This window comes from Pelobates fuscus, chromosome 7 (assembly GCF_036172605.1).
Source record: "Pelobates fuscus isolate aPelFus1 chromosome 7, aPelFus1.pri, whole genome shotgun sequence".
NCBI lineage: Eukaryota > Metazoa > Chordata > Amphibia > Anura > Pelobatidae > Pelobates > Pelobates fuscus.
In genome coordinates this window covers 142200203-142222779 of record NC_086323.1, presented here as the reverse complement: position 1 = coordinate 142222779, position 22577 = coordinate 142200203, and the positions used below count along the sequence as shown (strand labels likewise).

Sequence of the window (22577 nt, the reverse complement as noted above, 5' to 3'; positions counted from 1 at the left end):
AGTTGCAGTTCCAAAACATTTTGTGATCTATCTTTTGCCCACCCCTGGTGTATAGTATGCACAGCATAGATGTGTTTGCTAATTATAGTATAATTTTATTAAAAAAATAAATAAATGCATCCCTCTCAAAATGAAATTAACCAAGGTGAATGAAGAAAAGAAAAACAAATTTTAACAGATTTTAAAAGAGATATCAAAAAAAACCAAAGAATTGTATCTTCAATTTAGTTATAGTCTTATTTGTCAATACTCCCTATGTCCAACAATTGGCCAATATTGTTTAGAATTTTACTATAAATTAATTTCTAAAGTATGTTTTTTTTAATATGTATAATTCTTCACAAATGTCATGAAGTTTATGTGCATCTCTTTGTTGCTGTATTGTTGCTGTATTGTTATGCTCACCTGTGCCCATTTGCAAGTCCAGCAGGGCATGCTGGGAGAATTGAGAACACATAATTTCTTGGGATTGCTGTTCCCAGGACAGACTTGTCTCAACTCCTGACTTTTGATATGTAGATGATGTACATCAGTACAATTTGAATTTCCATGAATCAGTGGAGAGTTTTATCACGTTTTAATCTCACCACAATTTATGCATAGCTCTTTATTTTTATTCTGTGAAATTGTCAGATTCTGTGTTTACCTATGTCACATATATTCAAACCAAGATCAATCTGGACTTAAAGTTTCAGGTGTTTAGCTTCCAGCCAGGCCACACGTTGCTCGCCACTGCAGCCTTGTAAGGTCCATGGTAACACACCAAAAGAGTGAATTTCTACTTGCCGATGACTACATTTTCAATTGCTAATATCTACACTAATATTTCTTACAACGTCTTGAAGATTTATTGCCTAACATTTTTTAAGATTTATTGCTTCTTTACCCCTGTGTTGGGGATCCAAAAACAGACTCCCATGTGATTTTAAATGGTCTCAAGTAGTTATAATAGGCACATTATATTATATACCACGGGTGCCTTAAATGTAGATCCCCAGATGTTGTACAACTACAACTCCCTTGATGCTTTGCATGCCTTTAGAATGACAAAGCATTGTGGAAGCTGTAGTTTTAAAACATCTGGGGATCTACCTTTTGGGCACTCCTGTTATATACAAAGTCTGAGAAAATGCACACAATAAGTTGGTTCTCAGGAGTTATGTATAAAAGTGTTGTATTATGAAAAGTGGTTTAAACTATCTAAAATTGGGGCGATTGCCCAATTGAAACCAATGGAACCAGCAGCCACATTCCATTCCATGATATTGATTCTAATTAAATAATACTTGGAAAATAGGTTACCAAGTTAACTGTAATACCAAATGCTGGAGTATGTACAGTTTGGGATTAGCACTATGGAAGACAATAGCAGTTTGGCGAGCACAATGTCAATGTATTGATGACTGACATCAGGTCATCTGAGCTATGAAAGGTGCACATTTATTACCATGGCAAGGCTGAATGAAGTTTCTGTGTCACTGTACTAATGCAATCAGTCCGGTTTTGCACATGTTTCTGCTCTTAGGTGATGCTATAATTAGCTATTTGGAAATCGGTAGCATATAGCTATGGAGTCTATTCACAAAACTCTAAATTGCAGAATTATAAAATACAAATGGCAACTTTGAGGCTGTAGAAGCTGATCTGTATTTTTTTTTTCAAAATCACTTATAATCACAGTTCTGCTATTTTACATAGATGTTGGCATTTGGATTTTTAATATGCTATAGTTTGGAGTTAGCGAATAGTTCTGGATTCCTGATGCATCTAGATGTGAGATAATTCTGATGATATTGTGGGTTATTTGTGAAGAGCAATTCTGAGACTTAAATGGTTCATTTACTAAAGTAATATTTCAAATTGAATTCAAAATAAATTTAAGGCCACAGTAGCCAATCTGAAAGCACAGCTATTTCTCGCCTTAGTGTAGAATTGAGGCTGGATTGTCTCTCACTTTTGTAAATAACTGTAAATTGTAAAAATTGTGCAAATACCTTAAAAACCAAATTAATATCCCCAGTTTCTATTGGATTGTTCATCAGTTGGCATTTTGTACAGTTTTGCAAAGGATTGTGCTAGTTTACTAACGCCATATTAATGAAAAAGAGGCAACTTTACGTTATGCTACACATTTCATTTTAAATGTTACTAACAGTTGGGTAATTCCGAATGCAAATAGCTACAATAACTGACTTTGACCTTTTTTTTGTGTGTGTGATTACCACAATAAGGAAAAAGAAGTGCCTGTGTTTTAACAGACCATTAACAAGTAGTTTATTGCGACAATGAACTTATCAAAGTGGTTGATAAACTTATCTTTGTACACACAAATCAGCATCGCTCTGTGTTTATCCTTGTTTTTTTCCTTTTTACATACGTGCTGAGCAAGACGTGACACATTTGTTGGAGCAGTAAGTTTTAGGCTTGTGCACTAATGTTGAATAAGACTCCACAGGCAAATTCCAGACGGAATTAAAGAGATTATTATAAGGCATTTGATTTGTTTGTACCAGCTGAAACACAGTTGTGCACAAGTCTCGTAAATTCCTGGGAAAGCTCATTTCCCAGATTTGGCGATTATAGTTATTTTTCTCCCGCAATACTCTTACGTAAAATACATCCTTCTAGGTAGATTTCCACTTTCATTGTAGATTTGCTGTGTACATTGTAATTGTTATAACTGTCTTAATAGCTAATGTTTGGCAAACCTCTGAAACTTGTACTGTGAAGGATGTTGTTAAACTTGAAGAGAAACTAAAACATCAAAAAAATGCTGCATTTTTAAAACGGTTACTTCAAGCAACATGACCACTTCAGTGTTTTGAAGTGGTCATGGTACTTGGAGTTGGTATGTGCAATGTTTCACCTTGAAATTCTGCACATACTAAGATATTTTTAAATTGCTGCCGGAGGTGTAACTCCACCTTCAGGAGTGTCATCATCCAGCCTGCAGCATGAGTTCCGGGCTGGCTAATGTCAATTATATGCATATTCCTTTTACTGAGGGTCATTCATTGGCTGACATTATTCACCTGACACTCTCAACCAATGAAAAAACGTTAGGACCGGCATCTGGCTTCTGTGTGACACCGAGCTTCAGAAGAGACTCAGCGTCCAGTGGGACTCAGATAAGAAGCAAACCGTTGGTTAGGGAAGGCAGGGTATCCATAGCATCATTACAACTACTGGTGGGACTAACCCTTTTTGTTGCCCGAGACAAGCATCTGCTTTCGGGCCTCCTGTCCCATGTCAGCTCTCCAAGCAATTTTTTCCACAATTACCTTATCTTTGTCTCCCTCCATGCCTCTGCTAGTTAATCTATCCGTTCATGCTGGGTGCCTCTACCTAAATTGAACTAATTCCCTGTAACCCGGGTACTTCACCTTCAGTTAAAATAACATCTATCCCTTTTTCCCTCTGTATAATCTTATTTAAGTACTATATGCTTGTTGTATGTTGTTGTATGTTAGTGCCTCTCTATCCTTCTATTCTATTGAAGCCAGTGTGTTTCAGAAAGATATCAACAACACTTAATATTTATTCTGTAATAGACGTACCCTTTAAAATAAAGATGCCTGGCTTTTGCCAAATTAAAACTCAGTGTATGTGGATTTCATGCTAATATGCAGTTATAATGTTTATATGTTAATGACATCTTGGAAATCTGCACTCTCAAAAATACGAGCAGAACCTGGAAAATACCTCCATAGAGTATTTAAGTGTGGCTGTTTTGTTAAGCAATAAGTAGTGAAGGGGACATTATAGAAACACCAAGGTTTGGTTGTGGTAAATCGGTTGTAGACAGACATACAATGTTAGATAAATTACAAGGATTACTTGGAAACTTTTAACTTTCTAAGTAAAGAGGAACCTACACGTCCTAGATTTTTTGTTTGGTTGTTTTCTAAGCAATTTTGAAAAATTATTGCAGAAAAGCTGAAGAATGTATAGGGCACAGAGAGTCAAAGTTCTAAGAATTACCAGCTAAAATAATCACTGTTAAACTGACCAGGTCATTCAGTGTCTGAGAGCACTGGGAGTTGATAAACAAAAGAGCCATAGTAGCTGTTATAACCAATTACCAACATATTCTAAAACAAAACCGCTGGGGTTGAATCACCAAACTTTGAATTATGAACAGATTACCAAATGAGTCACGTTGAAAACATTGTAAAACTTGGTGTATATTTACCTCTTTTTACTATGTTAACCAACTGCAATTAATTGCATAATGAATCAAATGTTAAAAAACATTTCTCATGAGAAATAGCAGTATTTCTGTCCACTCAGAGTTAATACTTACAGTATTCATACATACTCCAAGTAACTATATTATAATAAAATTTGATGAGAGCCTCTTGGCCGGTTTGCTTAGCATTTATCAAGTTTGTTTGATGTTACAATTAGATGATGAACCACCAGAATAGAGATAGTGCTGGGTTGGGTTTGAAACATTATGGCCATGTCGTTAGCCTAAATCCACATATTTGTTAAATCTTGATAATTTAATTTGTTGTTGCCTTCCAGGATTTGAAAGTATGCATTTTCTGTTAAATTAATTGTTCATGCATTAAAAAAAGTACATGAATTTTATATTAATATAGTAAAGGGACTTTATCCCTCAAAACACTAAGGTATCAATTAAATTGTTTTAAGGGGACAGAGTCCCTTTAATTCTTCTTTTACAAAGGGGTTAAAGTATGTATTCAATATTTTTTTGTCATGAAACACCTTTTACATATGATGATCTAAAATACCACAGAAGCTTCTTTTTGTTATTGCAGATTCCTAAAATGCCATCAGAGTTCCAATGATGACAAGTGTATGGGCCTAATGTCCACATAGAATAAATGCAATGGTTGTTTGAGAAATTGTAATACCTTTTTCCATAATCTTCCAAACTAACTATTTCAATGCATAAATAAAAACATTTAAGGCTACTAGAATTCATTATATAACTGTTTAGCCCCTTCACTACCATACCCCGAGATTGTGAATACACAATTTTACATTTGTATTGGCTCTGTGCTCTCTTGTAACTGTGCAGGAGCAGCAGGTCTGCACCCCTGCCAGGTCCAGATCAACTCCAATGCTCCCAGTCAAAGACCAGAAGGGAACATTAACAAAGCCATAGGTGCAGACCTGCAGCACAACCCTACAGACCACAATGGATACACAAGCAATTCCACTATATCACAAGGGACACCATCTGGACACCAGTGGTCATTGACCTGCTTCCTGCCTATGAGGTAAGCAGGGAGGGTGGCAACAATAAAATATGGATACATTATACTTTGTAAGGAGGACACATAAACGCACACCCCACATACTTTGTGTGGAGGACACATTCACCCCTGCGACCGGGTTCCCGCCATCATCATTTGCGGCACCGGCCCGCGGGGCAAACCGCCGGGGCCGCATGTTACGGTGCCCATCGGGTGACCCATGCTGTCAGGGCCACTCGAAGGAGATGGATTTTCAGGGGGGCCTGGTCAGCACTGGGCACTTTAACAGCGTCACCTCCCTGTGATGAGATCATCAAACGCTGGGAGGAAGTGACTCTCCGTAACTCCTCCCAGCTATCACTGAGAAAATTTGATTGAGAAAATTACATCATAAACCTGTACAGACTGGGCAAAGCAAGGACAAACATTGCACATGACGAAGAGAATTAATAACATTGTTTATTTTGTCGTTTTTCTGTATGCTTTAGCAATGATTGAAAGCTAAGATGGAGGCACCCAGCTGCAGGATAAAGAGGGGTGACTGTCCTTATCTAAAGGAACACTATAGGGCCAGGAACACAAACATGTATTCCTGACCCTATACGGTTAAAACCACCATCTGGCCACCCTGGCTCCCTCTTGCCTCCCTAAATATAGTAAAATCTTACTTGTAAGTCACTAACCACTCCTGGTAAGCGACCACACACTTGAGACCATCAGCCCAGATTATTCACTCCTCAGACCAAGCAGCTGACTAACCCTAAGCTCACTAGGATACCAGGACAACAGCCACTACCCGACTACCAGAAGAACTCCCCGAACCGACGACTGCTGGGAACATGGGGAGTATAGAACGGTAGACATACACGAGCGCTAGGGAATATGGACACTCCGCACACAACCACACTGCACTACACAAAGCGCACCCTAATGGTAACCGACAATCCACTGGTAAGGACGAATGATAAATCCTACTTAGCCATACAAATCGCGTAGGGCTACGACACAAGACACAGGGGGGGCGGAGGGAAGACCTGCTCAACCGGGACGGACCGAACAATCCAACACACACTAGGACCTACCACCACCCGCTTTACCCATACCCGACAGCTAGACCAACACGTTACTAGAATTGGTTATTCATGTTATTTCTCGTTGAACCGAACACATTAACTGAAGAATTCAGACAATGGGAGGATACGTGTATAAGAGAAAGGACCTGCGAGTCCTCAACTGTTCCTGGCCTGCGTGCCAAAACGATTCCTCCACATAATTGACTAATAATATTGAATGCATGTTTAACACGGGACCTGCGAGTTCCACACGGTTCATAATATGAAAATATATAACAAACACTTGTTGTTAAAACTCCAATAAAAACAAATTTACAAAAAAAAAAAATCTTACTTGTATTCTAGTCTGGAGCTGCATGATTTGTCCCTGTTTCCTTTTGACCTGCCCACTGCCTGCTGACATCAGCAGAAGTGGTAGCTTGGTCCAATCACAATGTTTCCCCATGGGATTGGCTGAGACTGACAAAGAGGCAGATCAGGGGCAGAGCCAGCACAATTCAAACACAGCCCTGACCAATCAGCATCTTCTTATAGAGATCAGGGCCGTTTGAAGGAATTTGGGGGCCCCAAGCAAAACGGACATGGAGGCCCCCCAAACTCCAACCCCCCCTCACCCCCCACATGCACGCAAGGCCTACAGGGCGCCTGCCCCCCCCCCCCCCCCGAGTCCGCCCACAGGGATGCAGTGTCTGCAGGGCCGGTGCAAGTATTTTTGCCGCCCTAGGCAAAAGTAAAGTTTGCCGCCCCCCATGTGATATCACAGTGCCCCACCCATATGATCTGCCATGTTAACTAACACAGTGCTGCAGTGCTGCCGTGTTTACAATAAAAGGCCTGCAGGGACAGGCTATAGACACCAGAACCACTACATTAAGCTGCAGTGGTTCTGGGGAATATAGTGTCCCTTTAATGTGAGGTAAATTAGAGATTAGTGGCACGAATAATATAGTAGATTGCCTACTTACAACAAGATGAGGATGATGATGGGCTTCAGCTGCTGTCTGGCTCCACTGGTCTGGTGTAGAACAGGCTCTCTGGAGGCGGTTTGTAACTGTGGTCACAAAAAATCAATGTTCTGGGAGAACGGGAAGCAGCTCCATTTTTTTGCGGGTCATTTACACAGCTCAAGGTCTGGGTCCCAGGGTCCACCTTCATGTTCCACCAATGAGTTTGTTCACAGGGGTGTGTGTGTGTGGGGGGGGGGGGGGTGTCCTGATGTGTGTAAGGAATGCATTGTGTGAATCTGTGTTTGTATGTGTAAGGGCTGCAAGGTGAGTTTGTGTATGTATGGGATGCAGTGTGTGCGTCTGTAAGGCAGTGTTTCCCAACTCAGTCCTCAAGGCACACCTACCAGTCCAGGATTTAAGGATTACCCAGTTTTGTCTAAGGTGTTTTTAGAAAAAAAAGAAAAAACACCTTACACACAACTGGGTCACCCCTAAATCCTGGACTGGTAGGTGTGCCTTGAGGACTGGGTTGGGAAACACTGCTGTAAGGGATGCACTGAGTGTGTGGAAGGGGTGCATTGTGTGTTGCTGTGTGCAAGGGGTGCATTGTGTGTGTGTGTGATGGATGTCAACCTCTCCCCCTACCCCCGTCAATTTCCTTCTTCTCCTCCCTCTCCAATTTCCTTCTTCTCCCCCTCCCTCTCATTGCCTTCTCCCCCTCCAATTTCCTTCTTCTCCCCCCCTCTCATTTCCTTCCTTCTCCCCCCTCCAATTTCCTTCCTCCCCCCTCAAATTTCCTTCCTCTCCCCCTCCCTCAAATTTCCTTCCTCTCCCCCTCCCTCAAATTTCCTTCCTCTCCCCCCTCAAATTTCCTCCCTTCCTCTCCCCCCTCAAATTTCCTCCCTTCCTCTCCCCCTCCCTCAAATTTCCTCCCTTCCTCTCCCCCCCTCAAATTCCTACCTCTCCCTCCCCTCCCTCAAATTTCCTTCCTCTCCCCCCTTCAAATTTCCTCCCTTCCTCTCCCCCCCAAATTTCCTCCCTCCCCCCCCACTCCCTCAAATTTCCTCCCTCCCTCTCCCCCCACCCACTCAAATTTCCTCCCTCCCTCTCCCCCCCACTCCCTCAAATTTCCTCCCTCCCTCTCCCCCCCACCCACTCAAATTTCCCCCCCCACCCACTCAAATTTCCTCCCCCCACCCACTCAAATTTCCTCCTCCCCCCTCAAATTTCCTCCCTCCCCCCTCAAATTTCCTCCCTCCCCCTCAAATTTCCTCCCTCCCCCTCAAATTTCCTCCCACCCCCCTCAAATTTCCTCCCTCTCCCCCACCCCCACTCACTGAAATGTCCTCCCTGACACCCGGCAGGCGCGTGAGGGAGCACTCTCCCTGGCTGAGTGCTTCCTCTTCAGCTCCCTCGCGCGCCGCATACTGATGCCGGAGCCGGAAGATGACGTCATCTTCCGGCTCCGGCATCAGTACGGTGCGCGAGGGAGCTGAAGAGGAAGCACTCAGAGGAGAGTGCTCCCTCGCGCGCCTGCCGGGTGTCAGCAGGGCCAGCCTCTGGGGGGCCCTGAGGTGACCGGCTGCTGGGCCCCCCAGGAGAAGAGGCTGGCCCAGTGGGTACATACCGGGGTCGCAGGGCCCCCTGCGACCCGGTATGTACCCACTGAATGTGGGGTCCGGACGACCTGCCGGCTCTGCTTGGGGCCCTGGGCCAGCTCGGGGCCCCAAGCAGTTGCTTGGTTTGCCTGTCCGGTAGCGACGGGCCTGATAGAGATGAATTGAATAAATTAATCTCTATGATGAAAGTTCAGTGTCTGCATGCAGAGGGAGGAGATACTGAATGTTTGGATGCATTTTAGGCAGCCATGACCCAGGAAGGATCTCTAACAGCCATCTGAGGAGTGGCCAGTGAAGTTATCTGAAGGTAATGATTCTACTCACCAGAACAAATATAATAAGCTGTAGTTGTTCTGGTGACTATAGTGTCCCTTTAATTTTATTTTTCACAACTCACACATACATATTTTGTTAAATATAGGGATAAGTAAATACAGTATTAAAATTTATGGGAAGTGACAGTTGACCTCTTTAGTAAAAGGAAAATGAGGGACAGTAAAGTATTACAAGTCCTTTTTATCAGCCAAGAGAAATTCTGTGGCATAATATTGAATTTGGAGCAGTTACAATAGAAACACATTGAATGTTTCTGTTAATTGCTCCATATTTTGTACATTGCCCTACATTCGCTCAGGTTACATTTTAAAATATTATGATTGTGTGTTTAGCTATAAGTATGCAAATACTAGTTACTCATATAGGTGTGTTCTGCTATTTCCAAAATATGTTTAATTATAGCATTATATAATTAATTACATGAAACAAGTTGTGTTTTTACACTTTAAATTAAACTAACTTGAAAATGTCAGGTGTGCTTGTTATGGTGACAGGAGTACCACTGGTTCCCCCCAGTGTAAGGAGTCAAACCATTTTAGAACAGTTTGATTTCTTACCAGGTATCTGCTCCCACCTCCATTACAGCTCGGTGGGAGACATATGCTCCCTGTCTCCACTACGTCTTTGTGAGAGATGGAAGCTCTCTGTCTGGGCTAAGCCCAGAAGTGCAAGGATATGCTCTCAGCCAATGAAAGCTCCTAGCTGGAGCTTGTGGCTCTCAGACCAGCATGGTGGTGGGTAGCGGCCCCTGTGGAATACAGGTAAAACGTCAAAGTTCTAAAATGGTTTGTCTCAAAATAGGGAGAGGAGGGGAGGTAGAGGTCAGTGTTCTGGCATTGACTATGGAGCTTGGACTGGTCCCTTAACACCACACAGCAGACTACTTTAAGGACCTGACCTCGATCCAAGTAAACCTCCTGTGTTAGTAGTCCCAGGGTTAGAAGACAAACAGTTTGAGAACGGTTTGACAACTTACTTTTGGCCCGCTAGTTGCAAGCTTCCAGCTCCTCTGGTGCTAGTCCCTCCTTGTAGGAGCTTTCATTAACTCCCTTGCACTATGCGATGCCATGCAGGGTTAACTATTTCACTGAGACTGTAACCTGAGCACTGTCAGCCAATGAGCACCTCCCTGCACCACCAGGCTTAGCTCAGGGCAGGAGCTTCTGGCTGCATAGGAGGAGGTGACCAGTGCCCGGCTGGGCCCAATTAAGTTATCAAACCATTTTCAAGCAGTTTGAATGAACACCCAGGGAGGGAGCCAGGGCATTTGTGGTACCCTAACCACTACATTGGCTCTGCTTTAATGTTAAACCCTAATACCTAAGTGCTTTATGTACCCAATACATTAACCGCAAGTTCTGCTTTCAGACGACCAATGGGAAAAATTCTTGATACTACAACACAAGAGGTAAACTATAAGCTGCTAACACACTGGTATCGCACACCATCCGTACTCAGCCGATACATCCAGACTATCCCGAACACTTGCTGGAGATGCAACGAAAGGCCCCGGCTCCATACGGCACATCTGGTGGGACTGCATGAAAATTCAGCCATACTGGAGGAGCATAGAACATGAAATACAAGAAATACTAGACGACCCCCCACACTTGACAATGGAAGCAGCCCTATTACATCACACGGAGCAACCCCTTTCTACCTATAAAAAATCGATCATGAGGCACCTGCTGAACGCAGCTAAATCCTTGATCCCACTGCATTGGAAGAAAGAAGAACCACCCACAACAGAACAATGGAAGCGCAGAGTGGAAAAAATACGCACTGCAGAAGCCAAGATAGCGGATTTACTGGGCAGAGGAGAACGACACACGGAACTCTGGAGGCCATGGCTATTATATATAGTGTAGGAGACGAGATGCAAGCAGACACACAATAATGTCCACACAGAAGAGCGGAGACGGGGGACGCGGGCGCGCCAGGAGGGTGACCTGCACACCTTAGATTCACGACCCCCCCGCCCCAGCCGGCCCTACTCGTCCTTCCCCCCTTTCCCCCCCTTTTTTCCCTCCCCCCTCACCGAACCAACCAGAGACGACACACAAACACGATCCAGAGCAAGACACAAGTAGGGACGACACCCATGCTAACATTGTGAAGCAGGAAACGAGCAAAATTTGCGATAACACTGGAGCTTACGAGGTGACACGTGAGGTTAGATGGTACTCAAAAGGGGAATTCACCCAGAATTGTTGAGAACCACCTCAGGCAAAGGAAGACACAGAGCAACAACTCAAAATGAGAAACTTGGGACACCACAACTGATATGGGCCCACGACACGCCAACACCACATATATAACTAAAGGTACAGATACCCACTGACACATACACCGATCGATACAGGACATAACACCAGGACTCAACCATACCAACACTAGATCGAATAAACAAACGGTTCCAACTACCTTCCCGAGCAAGGAACCCATATGAGCAAACACACAACAACCAGGAAAAACCACACAAGACCACTACAACCTAACCTAACCGAACAATGACAAGAGGGAAGCAATAACAGACACGTAATATTTGACGACAGAAAGGTTGGGAGGGAGACCGCAGGACATAGGAGATGCCTAGCGAATTGTTAGGAACATGGTCCAGCGAACATATATCCAAAATACAAACGCGAACAAGGAACGCAGGATACTGACATCTGGGAAGAAAGATAAAAGGAGACAGGACCCCGAGACACAACCACACATGGGGAAGATAAATACAAGAACCCAGGGTTAAAGATAGAGTCTCCCAGGTTAGAACCAGATAACCCCAATTATCCAGACAGAAGGTGCCTAACACCCCGAACACAGGTACACAAATTAGATAAGGGGAATTGCAACGGAACGGATGAGGGGAAGTGGGGAAGCTGGCAAAAGTATTGAACCACGACCTACTGAAAATGAGGCCTGCGAGCCCATAGGACTATGATGTCAAGTTAAATGAATGGATATATAATATTACGCATGAGGCCTGCGTGTCTCCTCACCGACTTTGCATGCTTATACACATCTGCATTTTCGTCAATAAAAATCATATTTACAAAAAAAAAAAAAAAAAAAAGTTCTGTTTTCAGTCACCAAATAAAATCGTATAAAGCACTTTAGTTAAACATACTGCCAACAGTTTAGGATTCTGCAGCAAAGACCCAGTATAAGGTCCCGTCCCAGTTTTGTTACAATCTGCTATATGATTTCTGGAGTTGGGGAAACTATCCATTTAAAGCGAACAAGCAAGAAAAGTAAACCAAAGCTGCTCGTAGAGAAAAGGTGAACAAAATTGTCTTTTATGCATTAAAATTAAAAATGACTCTGGTGATTTTACATATAAGCCAAAATAAAAACACCTTCCCAAATACCAAAAGAGGATGCAAATAAATAATCACCATACATGTTGTGTGCTTCATACACTTACTCATAATGAGCCCAGAATAAAAGGGAAATTAACCCCTTAAGGACACATGACATGTGTGACATGTCATGATTCCCTTTTATTCCAGAAGTTTGGTCCTTAAGGGGTTAAAGATCTCAAGACAGCGGTCATATAATGAGAAATCTGCTGCACATAACCCTAAAAAAACCATGATAAGTTGGCTTCATTTTAGTAATCCAAAAATTAAGCAATGATTTGTTTTTTTTTTATAACACCACATGCCGCAAAGACAAAATGTGAAAATCAGTTTAGGATATCACAATTCCCAGTATTTATTTATTTAGCAAGTGTTTTAACATAAAGAATACATAGATATACCGGTATCTCATTTTCAAGGGTGTCCTGGAACGGGCAAACAATACAATATTGTTTCAATGTTACATACTTAATATAGCGTACAAAAATCAAAGATAACCATTTGTATAAGCTTTAGCAATTCAAATTTTAAACTACTAGATTGGCCTAAAAGTAAGTGGCGTGTGTTTTGTTCGTTTTTTTTTTTTTTTTTTTATTACACCACATGCCGCAAAGACAAAATGTGATTTAAAGGAACAAAAAACAAAATACCAGACAATCTAGATGCATTAAGATAGAAATTACGTCAAACATTACTATTTCTAGGCAAGCAAGCCTGGGTGACTGTCCTTTTTTTCACGTACAGCTTGTTTAGCTGATGTGCTTGTTTAACGCCCAGTAGAAGTTATGGGTTAATTGTACTGACATCAGTACCTGCGTAACTGGCATTTTCTTTAATAATTTGCTTCTGTTGTACATGCATATTTCACTCAAGCATTCCTCCCATGATGCCATACATGTGTGCATGCGTACTCCCTGTGCTATGCATAGGGAATCATACAATCCCCAAGATTTACAATGGTTGTCAGGCGTTCCTTGACTGACTGGTGTATAGTATACATTCATATTAAACCCACATTGTGGCATACCCACATTGTGTCAGTTCCTCTTCAAGTGAAACACTTGAACTTCCTGCTGCTTCAAAACACACACATCACAAAGAGACAAATAAAAAAACATGGATTAAGAGGAATACATTTTATTTCAGATAAATGACAGATTTCATAAAACAATACATTTTGTTGGGCTAATTCCCCTTGTGGTAGAGTATGAAACTTGCCACTTCCTAAGCTACCAGGAAGTAAAAGGACCTCTGTCTGATTGACAGCCAGGGGTGTAACAAGGTTAAAGGACCACTATAGTGCCAGGACCACTAATTTGGAGGAAGGGGTTAAAATCTTACCTTTCTCCAGCGCCGGGCTCCCTTGGCGCTGGGGACTCTCCTCCTCCTTTGGACATTATCGGCTGAATGCGCATGCGTGGCAAGAGCTGTGCGCGCATTCAGTCAGTCCATAAGACAGTATTATCAATGCTTTCCTATGGATGCTGGCGTCCTCTCACTGTGAAAATCACAGTGAGAAGCGCGGAAGCGCCTCTAGTGGCTGTCAATGAGACAGCCACTAGAGGCTGGATTAACCCATATGTAAACATAGTATTGATGCCTGCTATGGGGGACTGCTGGATCCAGGGAGAGGCTGGCTTGCGAGCTGCAGTCCCCTGGAGGAGAGATCCTAGTGTGGCGATCTGGGGCCTTTTCCGGCGGTGAGTGGGGCAGACGGCCGCTGCCCCACTGCCCTGCTACACAGCGCCCAACTGAGGCGGGAATCTGGGCGGACTCGGCCCCGTTCCCCCCCCTATGGACCGGGGGGGTGATCCCGGTCCTCACCCTGGAGCCTAGACCGGGATGCTGCGGACGAGGCTGGGGGGTCACCCCGCCGGACCTAAGATGGCGGACGCCATGTGCGCAAGGCACTGGGGGAAGACCAGCACCTAATAACGGAGCCCACGACCAGCAACGCGGCTTCTGGGACTCTGATCACTCACCCTCACAGCCAACTGATCCTGCAATGACAACGGCGGTGCTGGGGGGATAGAGGTAATTCACGCACGGACTATTTCAGCCTGAAACAGACTGCGCCTGTCCCCAAAGCACGGACCGAACACCCACTCACCCCACACTTGTTCGTTTTTTTTTTTTTTTATTGACATTTTGTCCAGAGCATGGAGTCTGTGTGTGTGTAAGAATGCAAGAGTGTGTTTGAGTGAAGGTTTAGTGAATGCATGGGAGTTTGTGTAAAGTGTCGTTGTGTATGGAGGTCAGTGTGTGGGTGTATTTGCCCATTACCTTCCAATGTCACTAATACCCTTTATTCTCAAGTCATGTCACGTTCAGGGTTGCAGGAATGGGTCCAATTACATGTCACTGGTTCTTATCTAAATGTATCTGGTCAGTGTCCCCCATCCTCTATGACTGTCCCACTTCCTGTGTGAGTGTCTCTCTTCCTCTAATTTTCACTGCCCCATATACTCTAACTGCCCTCGTTCTCTCTGTCCCTATTATTTATGGTGGCTTTTTTGTGTGGTATTCATTGTCTTGATTTCCAATCGATCTTTTCGAGATGTCGAGTGGACATTTTGAGCCATGCATTAGTAATTATTGCATTTTTGGTTTGATTGGGATTGAGAGATAGGACCCTTTTCAAAGACTGCAGGCCTGTGGACACGTTGATGTTGTCTAGTTTGTTATTCAATATTTGTAGATTTCAGTATACAATATTGCTACCAATAAACTGACTCATCATAATGTCCCTTTAAGATGACCAGGCCAGATAAGAAAAGTTAACACAGTAATATGTACCTATACAGGTATATTACTGATGTGCTAGCAAAACACTTACATTTATAGCCTTTTGAAAGTGCCATCTACATGTAATAGAAACCAAACTCTATTGCTTCCTTGTAGCAGAGCTTTGGTTATTTATGTATCGCCAAATAGATGAGTTTTACAAAATTCAGGAATAAAATGTGTTTGTCCCAAAAGTGCAGTTTGGATATTTATTAAATTAATTTTGAATATCAACCCAGAATACTAATATTTGCTTGAGACAAATCATTCTCTACTAAATTATAATAATAAAAAAAAAACATTCCCAAATGTTTAAATTCCATCTGTAGGCATCCTTTTTGTCCAATATTGATAGATTTGGAAACAAAACTGTGGGATTTCAAAAATGAAACAAAAACATATTTGCCTTGTTGTACATGTTTCTAAGAGGGATTTCCAAGTTCTGCTCAGGGTTTGCAAAACCCCATTGGAGACATTTAGATATTGTTTTTTATGACTTTTAAACAATTCTACTTCACCTTGTTGTGCAATTTGTGTGTTTCTTTGTTGTTGTTTTTATTAAACCCTTTTTTTGCTGTATCAGCATTAAGTGCAACGTTGTGCTGGTAGAATCTTGCATCCAAAGCAAATTAAAGGAGAAACATTATGGCTTCGGAAATTATACCACTGAATAAATAGAATTAACCTATATCAGCATTATACTTTATCTGCCACCCCCTTCTTTCACTTTACAATAAGTCTAAAATTATTATTATTATTATTATTATTATTATTTTTTTTATATACAACATACCTGGAATTTAGGACAAGCTGGGTCTTTCCATGCTGGTGTGTCTTTCCATGCTTCTAAGTGACACTAGGGCAGTATTGCGAGGCCCAATCAAAGACTTCTCATAGAGAAACCTTAGATTGGACTTTTAAGCCAGTTCGGAGCACACGAGGGAGGGAGTAGGGAGCCAGAGAGGGAGGACAGTGTGAATATTAAAAAAATAGAAAGTAATACAGGCTGTAGAAGTGGAAAGGAAGGGAGGGAGGTAAGAGCGAGAAGATTATTATGTCTGCTGCCAACGACAAACATAAAATATGCACAGAATTGACAATAGGCAGCCTGTGCAGAAATGCTGCACATACAGACTCCTACCACCATGACCACTTCAAATCACCAAAGTGGTCATGGCGCTTGGAGTAACTCCTTAAATATTTAGCAACTTCCAATCCAGTTCAGTCCAGGCACAGCCAGGGCACACATTACACATAAAGTGAAGAAATAAAAACGTTGTTTCATTTCTCCTCTTTTCTGTATGTTTTTTTTTGTTATACAGATGGAGGCTCCAAGTTGCAGGATAAAGAAGTATGGATTTCTTCATGTTTTTACATTTTTTATTCATGCTTTACAAATATTTGGCCTAAGTGAATGTAGTATTAAAAATCCTGGGAAATGACAGTGCCCTTCTAAGTCATATGGTTTCCTGCAATAATCCTGAGAATAAAATCAGGGTAAAATTATACCAGATACAAATTCACAGACCAAGCATTATGTGAATAGGGCAGTAGAGCTGCTGTATATGAAAAAGGTTGTTTCTACTTACGTTAACTGCACACCTCAACCATATCACTCTGTCAATAGAGGAAATGTCAATAGAATGCGACACTTCCTTTTTAAACTGTTTGTTGACTTTCTCAGTCACTTGAAATTTCCTCTTGCAAAATTAAAACTGTTTAATTGTACAGTGCTTTAAAGGTAAAATATATATATATTTTTTTAAAATATTTGTATACTCTGTATGTATTCTCTGAAACTGCTATGTTTACAGCAGGCAGGGTTAACCGGCCTAGAGGGACCTGGCACCCAGACCACTTCATTGAGCTGAAGTGGTCTGGGTGCCTACTGTCAGGCTGTTTCCTGCATTGTCTTCGCCTTATTACATTTCATTTATTTATTTTTGGCAATCGGGAAGATTTAAAAAAGTAGCACAAATATTGTTTTAAAAAAACGTCTGAAATATGGAACCGTTCTTAGCATGATATTAATTAGGAAGAATATTTGGTTACAGACAGTGAATCGTTTTAATGCTTGCAACAACCACCCTTCACCTGCATGTTGGATCCGGACATCGTTTTAACCCAGGTTCTCTGTTTTGGAGAGCGATACAAGGAAACGTTTAATTTGGCATATGCGAGTGTGGGGTGGAATGTTAATAGGATAATTAGCCTGGCACACTTGTGTTAGCACTCACCCAATTGTATTTCAAGATCCCTATGTAAGTGGTTGGCGCCAACAGAGGTAGATTTAGTATGTTATAAAATGTGATTACAGTTTAGTTGTATTGTGGCTGGACTTTTTCTTTTTCTTTTTCATTGCATGTTGGTAATGTGCAGTAATATACAGTAACTCAAAAAAGTAAAATAAAGTTTTATTATGCATTATAAATATCTTTCTTAAAGTTATAAGTCTGTAAAAATGCTGACGGAAATATACATTATTAAGGAACTAAAACATTTGCATGTTTGAGGCAACGTTATACACAAAAAGCAATCAGGAACATCCTCTGTTTAAATGGTGATTGCCTCACACCTATCATGTCTACCATTTGTTGTTCCAGGATTGTCAATAAACCTGGGAAATCTACTGTTCTGTAGGGCTCAGACTACTGTTTGAAAGACCAAAGAGCTCCCATTCTGGGATGTCCCATTGCTTTAACAAATAGGACAAGCTTGTATGTTCACTCAATCAGGGTTAATTCCCTTCTTGAAGGGAACTTTAAAATCGACTGAGCTGGGAAATGTATTTAGATATATATGTATATAGACCTAAGGATTGAACTGTAGTGGAAACAAGAAGGTGTGGGTTCTGTGTATTAATATGAGCTGTACGCACAACCCATGCCTGTGAATTCAACCAGGTCTGTCCCTAATAGATTCTGTGAGATCAGCCGTCATCACTGGATATACTTTCGCTGTTAAGCCCTTTGCGACCGCTGATGTACCAGGTACGTCCGACAAAAAACAGTTGTTAACGCCGGAAGCGATCGTGATGGCTTCTAGCCGCTCTAACAGTATTGCAGCGATGCCTTGATGTCGAGGCATCCTGCAATGCCTCTCCTGACTGCACTTCCAGGTTGCCCCACGTCGCGCCCGGCAGTGTAGCAGAGCATCGGAAGCTATTGGGCAGGCTTCCGATGCTCTGCCTGTGTGCTGAGTGCCTCGAAAGATCGAGGCACTCAGTGAAGAATAAATAATTTTTGTAAAAACATAAAAAAATCAATAAATAAAATAAAATCAATGTAGTAAAGCCTGACTCTTTTTTGACAAAGCAACAATGGGCCCCCATCGATGTGCCAGTATTAAAAAAAATTCTGGGCATTGACTATGCTGGTTGGCATCATAAAGAAGCCCTCCATCTGCTCCTACAGGAGCAGTAGCCCCATCTGCTCTACCCCCATTTACTCCCAGTGTATGTCGAGGAAGAGGTATGAAACGATTCTACAAAATTTATGCACTTTAGCGACAACAGCCTGTACCACCCTAAGGAGCACCCCCAGTTTGACAGGCTGTATAAAATCCCCCCCCCCCTCCCCGATTACCCACTTCACTGCCAGGTTTGCAGAGGCTTATACACCTGGAAGGAATATATGCGTGGATGGATCCCTGATGAAGTATGAGGGAAGGCTGGGATTCAAGTATTCTATTCCTTCCAAGCGCTTCAGGTATGGTGTAAAGGTGTATAAGCTCTGTGAGAGCGAGACTGGGTATACTCAGGCCTTCTGGGTGTACGAGGGAATGTATAGCTACCTTGACCCTCCAGGTGGCCCAGAACGTATGGGAACCAGTAGCAAGATTGTCTGGGACCTGATATTCCCCCTGATTAAAAAAGGGTACCACTTGTATACAGACAATTTTTATACAAGTGTCCCTTTGTTCAAGCTACTGTATTGTTTTAATACAGTAGCTTGCAGTACAATAAAAAAAGAACTGCGCTGGTTTCCCAGGACAACTTGCAAGCACCCGGCTCTACGCCAAGAGGAGCTGTTGCCAGTTAAGTACAGGGACAAGAAGGATGTTTCTATGCATGTGTACCTTCTTACCACCATCCACACTGTGAGAGCACTGTGGATGTCTCTGTACGTGGCAGAGCTGAGAGCACAAGGAAGCTAGTGTGCATCAAGGGTGGGGTTGATCTAGCAGATAAGCTGCTGCAGCCCTACCTAATTATACGGAAGACAAGGGCCTGGTACAAAAAGGTTGCAATTTACTTAATGCAGATTGCAACCCACAACGCTTTTTTTTTTTAAATTCTTTATTTTGGTTCACGCTACATGGAGAATGTACATTTTATCTCGATAAAGACAATATCAACATTTAACAATACCTCTTAGGGTCGCCTATCATCAAAGTGTCATGAACATGCAGCGTAAGTGTTTTGTATGGAAGAAAGGTTGGCATAACATACTTGTTGCGAAAATAATAAACAATTAACAATAAAGAGTTAGGTAGCAGGTTAATCCAGAGTAACTTAGTGAGCTAGGTAGGTCCGCCGTTGCGGTCTTGTGTGTAGTCATCTGGTTAGGTGTCACTTGGTCCTCATGTCGCGTTTTTGGTATATTAAGATTTTGTGTGGTCGTATCATAGTTGGTAGTCAGCGTGGGCATGGTATGCTAGTTGCTGGCGGCTCACAACGCTTTTTTGTTGTGCTAAAAAGCAAACCCCAGAATGAAACTGACATTTTTACAGTTTCAGCTCCAGACCATTTAGTGGATTTTTACCAAGATGCACCTGCTCCTCGAGCGGTGATGGGAGAGAGCAGAGTTGGGGCTACCCACTTTATTTTTAAAAGCCCCCTACTACAGCAAAGCAGAAGACTCAAAAAAGATGCAGAGTCTGTTTAAAGAGGGGGCAACATGGACTCTGCTTCAAGCAATACCACACACTGGTCCATTTTTACTTTTTTTTTTTTCATTTGCTGCTCAGTTTTTTTTCTTTTTTGGTTACGTTTACTGTTCCTGAGTTTGTTTGTTTTTAAATTTTACAACGCCAGACAATTTTTTATTTTTTAAAAAATGTTTATTTTTGTCATACGCCACAACAGCGTACATAGAGAAATACACAAGCTAAGCAGTGGCAATAATAATGGCACATTTGCCTTTTTTTTCTTTTTCTTTTGGTAGATGAACAAGCTAAACTTAAAGGTTAAGTATCGTAAGATATAAATGTAGTATTAGGGACACCTCGCACCAGAGGGAGTTATGATATGTGCGGTTTAGTGTTTGCATTGGAGTAGAAAATGCCAGCTGCCTTTGCGACTGGCATGTAAGCCTGAAGATAGGTATAATAGAACAGGTCACCATAGGCTATCACCCACTGTGCTAAAAGCGGGTCCATATGTAAAAATGGGGGTGACGTGGGGGGGATGGGGTAAGGATAGTATGGGGGATTATACCCCATTTGCCAGCAGGAACAGCTAGGCCATTCAAAAAGGTGAGCCTTTTCAGCGAGACAAGTAAGGGATCTGAGCACCCACTGGCCCCCCATACCGAGAGGAGTGCAGTGGGGTGTTTTGCGACCCGACCGAGACCCGCTGGTATCGTGGCAGAGACTGCGGCCTGGCATGCTCCCACGACCCGGAGCTGCCTAGACGCTGTCCACAACACAAGCAAGCCCTGTTTCCCCCCCCCCTCGGACCGGTGGGGGTGATCCCGATCCACTTAAGAGACACAACGCAAAGCAGGCAGAAGAGCGAAGTGACATTGCAAGAGCAGAGAGCGCGCAGGGCACTCCACACAAGATGGCGGATAACGCTTGTGGCAATGGAATCAATGACAAAGTACCCGACATAGTGACAAACCTGCAAAACCACTTTGAAGCATTCTGGGTGAAGCTGGAGGACATACTCCAAGGGCAACAAACGCATACCTCAGAGAGTAATTCACAGATGCCCTCCCGAACCGCTCCTCGACCTCCAGCAACTAATCCACTTGCTAACCCCTCTGCACAGAGGCAGCTAAACCCCAGCAAAAGCCGCACCATGCGACCTCGACGAGCTCCTGCATCCACGCGACGCAGACACCGGAGGAGGCTTAAGTCAACCCCAGTGGCAAGCACCCGGGGACCCTACAAACGGCAACGTCCTGAGAGACAGGAGCATGGTTCCAAATCGAAGTGGAAAAACCCCAGACTTCAGCTGCAGTACACAGCACTACACCCCAGCGAACACCTTACCTTCACCTGGCACATTGCCATGTCTGAGCTGCAGGCTCTCTGGACACTGACTACACCATGGGGCTATGACCTACCCCGAACAGGCAAGGGTTAACCAAGCTTCAGGTCCCCCCTTCTCAGCAAATAACCATCATCAGGGTTATTGTTATTTTATTTCTATTTTTATTCTTTTTTATTTTTTACTACTGGGCCTCGACACGGCTATCACGGGACTCTAGAAAACCCAACCCTTCAGTTGAGTTCATCTCTGTAATGTGATGCTAGGGATAGTTATTTTTCATCCTCATGCAGAAGTCCCAGTTAACGCGTGTTAAGTAAGACTCCTGGTTATACTTTTGCCTCTTCTAATCCTACATCTTAAACATTGCCCACCAGGCTCTATATTTAGTTTTCACAAGGGGAGCAGCACCCCAGACAGGCACAATGCACTGGGGTTGCCAGCCTCTTTTGCTTTAATTTGAGTCAAATTGCAGTGTCACTCCTAATCTGTGTCTTCTGCATAAAAGAAATCTATAAAAGATATCTTCCTTGCATATGGTCGCCTATTGTCTGATTAACGCTTGGGCAGCTATGTATGACAGGCACCCTACTATACATAATTCTAAACGTGTATAGCCTGTGTATAATGCCAACCAACTTGTATTTTAACTTGATTCTTGCATCATTGTCTCCCAACGTATAATACATAAAAATGTGCATTGTGTTCTCAAAGATGTATAGGCTCCATGTCATATCGATGTTATAGCAACCGAGTTACTTACCAACGCTAGCCTATTATATTTAATGTCGATAGAATCTCAATCTATAAACTGCCTAAATAGTACGATTTAAGTTGTTCCTAAATATAAAACTAGTGCATTGTACTACCATACCCCAATGCTCTCCATGTTATGTAATCTTTGTTTTGAAATATGCATGTGGATTGCCTTTGGGGTACCACATGCCTGTATGTTACCCTCATATGCACTGCAAAAATAAAGAATTAAAAAAAAAAAAAAATAGTAAAACTTAAAGT

General features: G+C 42.5%; 1 protein-coding gene across 1 annotated transcript in view; it reads left to right on the top strand.

Annotated features, from left to right (window-relative positions):
* Positions 1-22577, top strand: part of IL17RE (interleukin 17 receptor E) — a 101098-nt gene that overhangs the window by 956 nt on the left and 77565 nt on the right. The gene's annotated exons all lie outside the window — the stretch shown is intronic.